At 44.2% G+C, this 7,765-nt stretch overlaps 1 pseudogene; it reads right to left on the bottom strand.

Moving 5' to 3' along the window:
- Positions 1–60: 60 nt before the first annotated feature.
- LOC139390793 (zinc finger CCHC domain-containing protein 7-like) lies at positions 61–6,095 on the bottom strand (annotated as a pseudogene).
- Between the last annotated feature and the right edge of the window lie 1,670 nt (positions 6,096–7,765).

Genomic DNA, 7,765 nt, shown 5'->3' on the forward strand with positions numbered 1-7,765 from the left:
CATTTATTTGAGCATTTGTTCGATATAAAACGAGTGGTGTCTTTTCAGGCCATATTATTGATTATCCCGACAACAATCGTTCACTGCGTTGATTAACTATGTCTGGTAAGCGAGGGGGAGGAACCAACCAAATAAATAATGTAGTAGTCTTGTTTCAGTATTTGGTATTGTGAACGAATCAGTATAAAGAAAATAAAGACATCGCCCTAGCCTAATGCTTTATTTGTCAATCATTCAAGTAGGGTGAATACGTTAAAAATATATATTTGTTTAACCTTTCCTATACTCCAACAGTGTCCTGCAATGTCACAACCCAGCCATTTCTACCAAAAAGAATAAAACCCACATTGTTCATAAAATTTGACTAAAATTCTCAAGACACCTCATCAGCTATTCAAACATAATGGAATACAATACAAACACAACATCTCTGTTTTCTTATGAAATTCGCACCCTATTTTTGGGGGAGAGGAGGTAATCATTCATGGGTCCCAAGTCATCACGGGGGTACAGGTACCCACGCTTCAGCCCTCCTCTCTTCTTCCACCTCTCTGCTTCTCTATTCTTCCTACTGCTCTCTTTACTTCTGCCCTTCCTACTCCTCTCCTCACTCTTGCTCTCCCTCCTTTCCTCACGGCGTCTCTTCTTCTGAGGGGGAGGTATGGGTTCTCTGTGGGGGTTCTTAAAGTGGTCCCTGGTGTAAACAACCTCGTCTGAGCCCCATTTGGTCGTCCCAACCGCCCTCCTGGCTTGGGCCTCTCTCCTCAGCTTCTTCACCTCCCGTCTCTCCCTGCGTCTCTCCGGCCACGTCTTCCTCCTGCCCTCCAGGCTTCTCCTCCTCCCTGGAGCTGGGGAGGGCCGCTCCTCTTCACTACTGCCCCCTGGTGTCACGTAGGTCCTCTGGTGCTCTAACAGAGGCATGAAGCCCTCCACCCTTAGCTCTGGAGACAGCATGCAAAACACATTCAACAACAAATACAATACATGCTGCGCCACATTTGTGTGTGTTTGTGTGTGTATGTGTGTGTGTGTAGTGCATCACCTCTGGCTTTTCTGTGTATCCTGGTGTTCAGTTTGACGATGTCCTGCTTGTTGTCGTAGTGACAGACGTAGGGGAGCGAGGCAAACGTCCCACTGATCATCCTCCTCTGAGTACACTCCTGAGAGAAGGGGGGAAGGGTGAGCAAAAAATACAGAGGGAAATGGAGATAGAGGGACAATAAGTTATTTTTTAAAGGACAAACAGAGAAAGGAATAGGAGAAAGAAAGAAAGAGAAACAGAGAAAGACAGACACCGGATGTAGATGGTCTCACATGGCCGAGGTGTCCTCTCCTGGAGCAGTTGTAGCAGTGAGCGGTGTGTCTGCAGTGTTTGTGGGTGTGGTCAACGTGTGGCCTGAGGGGAACCTCCTGCTGAGTCTAAAGCAAGAAGACAAAACAGTCAGGGGACATGTTCCAATATTTTAATAATTCACCCTTCCTCCCTCCCCTCCTTTCCATGGTCACTCACTGTGAAGTGGAATTGTCTCCATCTATCCGGACAAGCCTGGGAAGGACACAGAACACATTAACTCAACACAAAGACACACACATGAACACATACTGCACATGCTCATGGCTACATGCAAACACACACACAAACACACATAAAGGCTTGTGGTAAACACACACACTCACATCTGATAGGTGGCCAGCCATCCCACAGCAGGGGGTTCAGGGCAGGGCTGGTACCCGTGTGAGGGGAGCCCACAGCTGTAGCAGTGCCGGCCTGGACAGGCCCTCTGGACATGGCCCTGGAGCCCACACAACACACAGGTGGGTCGCCTCTGTTTACAGAGAAACACAACGTGAGCAGTGTTGGAGCACGTGTGTGTGTGTGTGTGTGTGTGTGTGTGTGTGTGTGTCTTACCCTCGGGGTGGTACAGCCCTTGGCCAGGTGTCCAGTCTTGTTGCAGTTGTGACAGGTGAGACTCCGGTCAGAGGTGAAATAGCGGTATGGGCGTGGCTGGTTTTCACAGGACCGGAACAGGGCAGAAACAGGATAAAGAATCGTTTGAACAAGCCAATCTTCTGAGACCTGAGGGCTTCATGAAGACTGAAACTGACCTAAACTCCAGAGTAGTGATAACTAATGATAGTAGTACCTTGTCCTTCTCTATTATGGCCCAGTTGTGTTTGAGAGCATATTTTGCATTCAGTTCTTCATCTGTGAGAGAGACAACAAGCATAGCGCCTTTATAACACATGCAAACCATTGTGTCCAAACAAGTCATTGATATCCATATACTGCTGCTATACGCATAGAGTCCCGAGTTGATTATCCCTTTTAAACTATGGCAATAATTTAACACATTTGCTGCTATAAATGTATTAATTTGCAGGTAGAAATGTGTTCAACATCCACTGAAGTAGCTAGCAGGTTTCCTAGATATCTAAAGTAGTTGCCTTGGTAACCAAACAGACTTGCTAGTTTAGCTAACCAAACCATCAGTTCTAGCTTGCTATTATGAAAATCCAATACAACAATGCCTATGTTTTAAAATCAACATTATCAAATATAGAACATCTAAGAAAGAACTAGCTGGCCTCCCGAGTGGCTCAGTGGTCTAAGGCTATGCCACTAGAGATCCTGGTTCGAGTCCAGGCTCTGTCGCAGCCGGCCGCGACCTGGAGACCCAAGGGGTGGCGCACAATTAGCCCAGGGTCGTCTGGGTTAGGGGAGGGTTTAGCCGGCAGGGATGTTCTTGTCCTATCGCGCACTAGCGGCTCCTGTGGAGGACTGGGCGCAGTGCACGCTGACACGGTCGCCAGGTGTACGGTGTTTCCTCCGACACATTGGTGCGGCTGGCTTCCGGGTTAAGCGGGCATTGTGTCAAGAAGCAGTGAGGCTTGGCTGGGTTATGTGCCTCTCCCAAGTCATATGAGAGTTGCAGCGATGGGACAAGACTGTAACTACCAATTGGATACCATGAAATTATAAAGGGGTAAAAAAAAACTATAAATAAAAAGTAAACTTTATTTTTTATTTTTTATGAACTAGTCATTGAATTCTACTGTGCTGATATACCGTGGCGTTACAGGGAAATAATGCACGCTCTAGCCAACCTTCAAGCCAATCAGAAACTAGTATTCAACAATGGTATAAATCAATATAACATCCATAGAACTCCATCTGAGTAACTCCTTAAGTCTGTGGAATTATCCATCTGCTGAACTTTTCTCTGTCTGAGGAACTCTCATCTGCAGAACTCTGTCAAGTGTTAAACTGTATGGTCCTCACCCTCTGTTCCAGAATGCGACTCTGAGCTGCTGCTCCAGTACCCCAGGTTGAGCTGGATATCCCCATCTCCCTCCTGCTCCTCTCCTCCCAGGATCATCCACTCCTCTAGGACTTCATCATCATACTCCAGGTCCAGGTCCTGCTCTGAGTGGAGGCTTAGCCTGGAGTTCGGGCTTGGGCTGCTGTCCAGTGGCGACACGTCCCGTAGAGCCCGGCCAGATGAGAGAGGGAAGGCCAGAACTAGGGGAGAGTTTCCTCCAGTGGCCTGGGGAGCTCTCGGTGAGCTGGACTGTTTGTACTGACTAAACCCCAGCTCACCTTCTGAGCTACTGGAGGCCTCGATGTAGAATCTGTTGTCTTTATTACCACGCTCTTCCTCATCATTCTGGTGGCCCATCATCATCACACTCTGATGGCAAGGTGTGACAGATCTCCCTGTTTAAAACACAACACCACACAGTCGACAAAATGTGGCAAATTTGTATGGTCCTTTATACCAACCTCAGTACTACCAACGTAGCTAACTAAACTACAGCTGTGTAAATATTATAGCTTTGTGTTTTGCCAGTCCGTTGACTTCCATCACCGGCAGACATGCCACAACTTGTCCTGCTGGCTGAAAAACACATTATCTGTGTAATTTCATCCTGCCTCCTCTCTAACACCCAGAAAGCTCCAATTCAACCTCCCATTAGACAGCTCTGCAAGCGTTATAATGCCAAAATACGTAGTTTCGCTGATCAACTATCTTCATTTGATGTAGACCTTTTTTGGAAGTACATACTGGCTGTAACGGGTGTAAATGAAGATAGTTGCTCGGCGAAACTCCATATTTTGTGCGTAACAAATGTATTTGGACATTATAACACTTGCACAGCTGTCTAATGGGAGTTTGAATTGGAGCTTCCTGGGCGTTAGAGCGGAGACAGGTCATACTCATCTCTATGGGAGCACCTGCCCTCTATGGAAATGGCATAGGGCATGTTTGAGTGGTAAGGTGAAGCAACCGACTGGGAGTAAAGTCAGGGGAGATGTATCTGCGACAGCCGAAAGTCTGACAATGCGGTTTTCTGACAGCAAGGCTCAGATCAACATGGCAATGTTGCCATTGTTTAATACAACTTTGTCTTTATAATGTCGAAATAAACATGGTTCCAACCCCGATATCACACACTAACAAAATTAAATCATATGTGTGTACATTTTACAATCAGTGACGGTGTCAAATATCACATTCATTTATACTATGCCACTGTATGCATGCATCTGTGGCAAAGTTGGTTCCTGTTTCAGTCATGTCTGGTCACGTTCGCGTGGGTCAAACAAAAACCCTAACGATTGGTTGACAATAGATCCTCCCACAATAAAGATAAATAGTAATGGCGTCTTTTTGTAGGCACTAACTCCGCCATGGTTCGTTGGACAAAGCCTATTGGGAAATGAATGGCGTTTTTGAATAAACGCCGAAAATGAGGTCTGTGGTAAACACAGGCTTAGGAGATTTGATATGTTTTGTTCTATGAGATAATATTCATCAGCTAACATCACTTTTTGTGAATTTAAGCATTAATATAATTTAAAAAGCATATAAAGGCTTCATAATTCATCAACTTAATGTTAACTGACTGATATTATCTCACAGAACAAAACGTATAAGATCTCCTAAGTCTGTGTTAACATCAGACATTATTTTAGGCGTTTATCAAACCTGAGGTAACTCATTTCCTAGTTTTAGGACTACAAGCTGGCGAGCTCTATGCAAGGCGATGGCCTTAGGATAATTTATTTTTTATTTTGTACATTTAACCTTTATTTAACTAGGCAAGTCAATTAAGAACAAATTATTATTTTACAATGACGGCCTACCACTGCCAAACCCTCCCCTAACCCGGACAATGCTGGGCCAATTATGTGCCGCCCTATGTGACTCCCAATCACGGCCGGTTGTGATACAGCCCGGGATTGAACCAGGGTCTGTAGTGACGCCTCTAGCACTGAGATGCAGTGCCTTAGACCACTGCGCTCGAACGCACCCAATGCTAACTAAAATTTGAATCTCGCAACTAAAATTTAAGCCTGACCAGGTGGCAGGTAGCCTAGTGGTTAGAGCGTAGGACTAGTAACCAAAAGGTTGCAAGATCGAATCCCCGATCTGACAAGGTACAAATCTGTCGTTCTGCCCCTGAACGTTCTGCCCACTAGACCATTATTGAAAATAATAATTTGTTCTTAACTGACTTGCCAAGTTAAATAAAAACTTCATAAGTAAATTATAGCCGACACATACCAATTAGTGAATTTAGCTTCTGACATTTTTCCAACAGACGTCAGCTAAGTTACTGTAACTACTATTTCATTTGTCATCTTCTTTTGTAAATTATAGCTGACATTACCATTCGCGAATTTAGCTGCTGACATTATTCCAACTAACGAGACACCCAGCTGACGTTACTGCACTCCATGATTTTGACATCAATTGATTTGACATCATTAGCTTATTTTATTATTATTTGTCTATGATTTTTGTTGTTAGCTTATAGGTTATTCAGTGTTATTTACAACTGTAACTTAACGTTACTATTTAATTTGTGCTGACAGTGTCCTCGTGTAGCATACTGCTAACTTACCGCGATGGCTTGTTAAAAGTCCACTAAAAATGTAAAATGGGAGAGTTATGAAATAGTGTATTTAAAATATGTTAGCTATCTAATTTGGTAATCCAGTTTGCTATCACTTTTAGCTAAATGGGAAGTTGATTTACCAACCGTTTCAGTGTTGGACAGACTTCGGGTAATAATGTTTCCGGGGTTTCCCCACCCCTTACATTTGGCTGGACAACAAAAACATCCACATGCTGTCGAGGGGTTTGAAGCTGTCACTTGTCCCGGTAGCAGAAGTTGCACCTGAACCGCAGGCGACCTGTCCTTGACAAAAACGTTTAGTTTTTCAAAGGACGATGTGATGCCTTTAATAAATTCTAAATTATATTTCTGAGCCCATGATAAAAAAACTCATATAGGCCTAACTTTGTGTTTATATTCAATGTATTCAGACAGTACACAAAACCATTCTTAAAGGTCCAATGCAGCTGTTTTTATCTAAAGTTTCAATTAATTTATGGGTAACAATTAAGTACCTTACTGTGATTATTTTAAATTAAAATGGTCAAAAAGAAACAAAAACTGCTTCTCAAGCAAGAATTTTGTTAGGACTGTCTGGCAGGCCAAAACTCCATCCTACCAAAAAAGGTGAACATTTCAGACAGTCTTTTCAAACAGCTTTTAGACTAAAAGGGCCTTATCATCATTTTCACAATTTCACAGTATTATTCCAACCTCATAGTGTGGAAGTACAGTGCATTCGGAAAGTATTCAGACCCCTTGACTTTTTCCACATTTTGTGACATTACAACCTTATTCAAAAGTTGATTAAATTGTGTCGAGGCACAGATCTCGGCGAAGTTGACCAAAACATTTCTATAGCATTGAAGATCCCCAAGAACACAGTGGCCTCCATCATTCCTAAATGGAAGATGTTTGGAACCACCAAGACACTTCCTAGAGCTGGCTGCCTGGCTAAACTGAGCAATGGGTGGAGAAGGGCCTTGGTCGGGGAGGTGACCAAGACCCTGATGGTAACTCTGACAGAGCTCCAGAGTACCTCTGTGGAGATGGGAGAATCTTCCAGAAGGACAACCATTTCTGCAGCACTCCACCAATCAGGCCTTTATGGTAGAGTGGCCAGATGGAAGCCACTCCTCTGTAAAAGGCATGACAGCTCGCTTGGAGCTTGCCAAGAGGCACCCGAAGGACTCTGACCATAAGAAACAAGATTTTCTGGTCTGATGAAACCAATATTGAACTCTATGGCCTGAATGCCAAGTGTCATGTCTGGAGGAAACCTTGCACCATCCCTATGGTGAAGCATGGTGGTGGCAGCATCATGCTGTGGGAATGTTTTTCAGCAGCAGGGACTGGTTGACTAGTCAGGATCGAGGGAAAGATGAACGGAGCAAAGTTGGGAGAGCTTTAAAAAGAAAGGAGAGGACCAAGGCACTCTTCATATACAGTAATTGAAATGCCTTAATTTGTATGGCATGTTCAATATTTATTTTTGATGACCAATTTACCCCTTTTACCAAAGAGCACCTTCTGTCTACCAAAATCGACTATTGTTTACCTTAGCAGCGCTTCCCTTCCTAATTTTCTTTCTACAGAGAGATCCTGGTTCACCTTCCAACAGGACAACAACCCTAAGCACACAGCCAAGACAACGCAGGTGTGGCTTTGGGACAAATCTCGGAATTTCCTTGAATGGCACAGCCAGAGCCCAGACTTGACCCCGATTGAACGTCTCTTGAGAGACCTGAAAATAGCTGTGCAGGGACGCTCGCCATCAAACCTGACAGAGCTTGAGAGGATCTCCAGAGATGAATAGGAGAAACTCCTCAAATACAGGTGTGCCAAGCTTGTAGTGTCATACCCA

The sequence above is a fragment of the Oncorhynchus clarkii genome, chromosome 31, assembly GCF_045791955.1.
Source record: "Oncorhynchus clarkii lewisi isolate Uvic-CL-2024 chromosome 31, UVic_Ocla_1.0, whole genome shotgun sequence".
NCBI classification, from domain to species: Eukaryota; Metazoa; Chordata; class Actinopteri; order Salmoniformes; family Salmonidae; genus Oncorhynchus; species Oncorhynchus clarkii.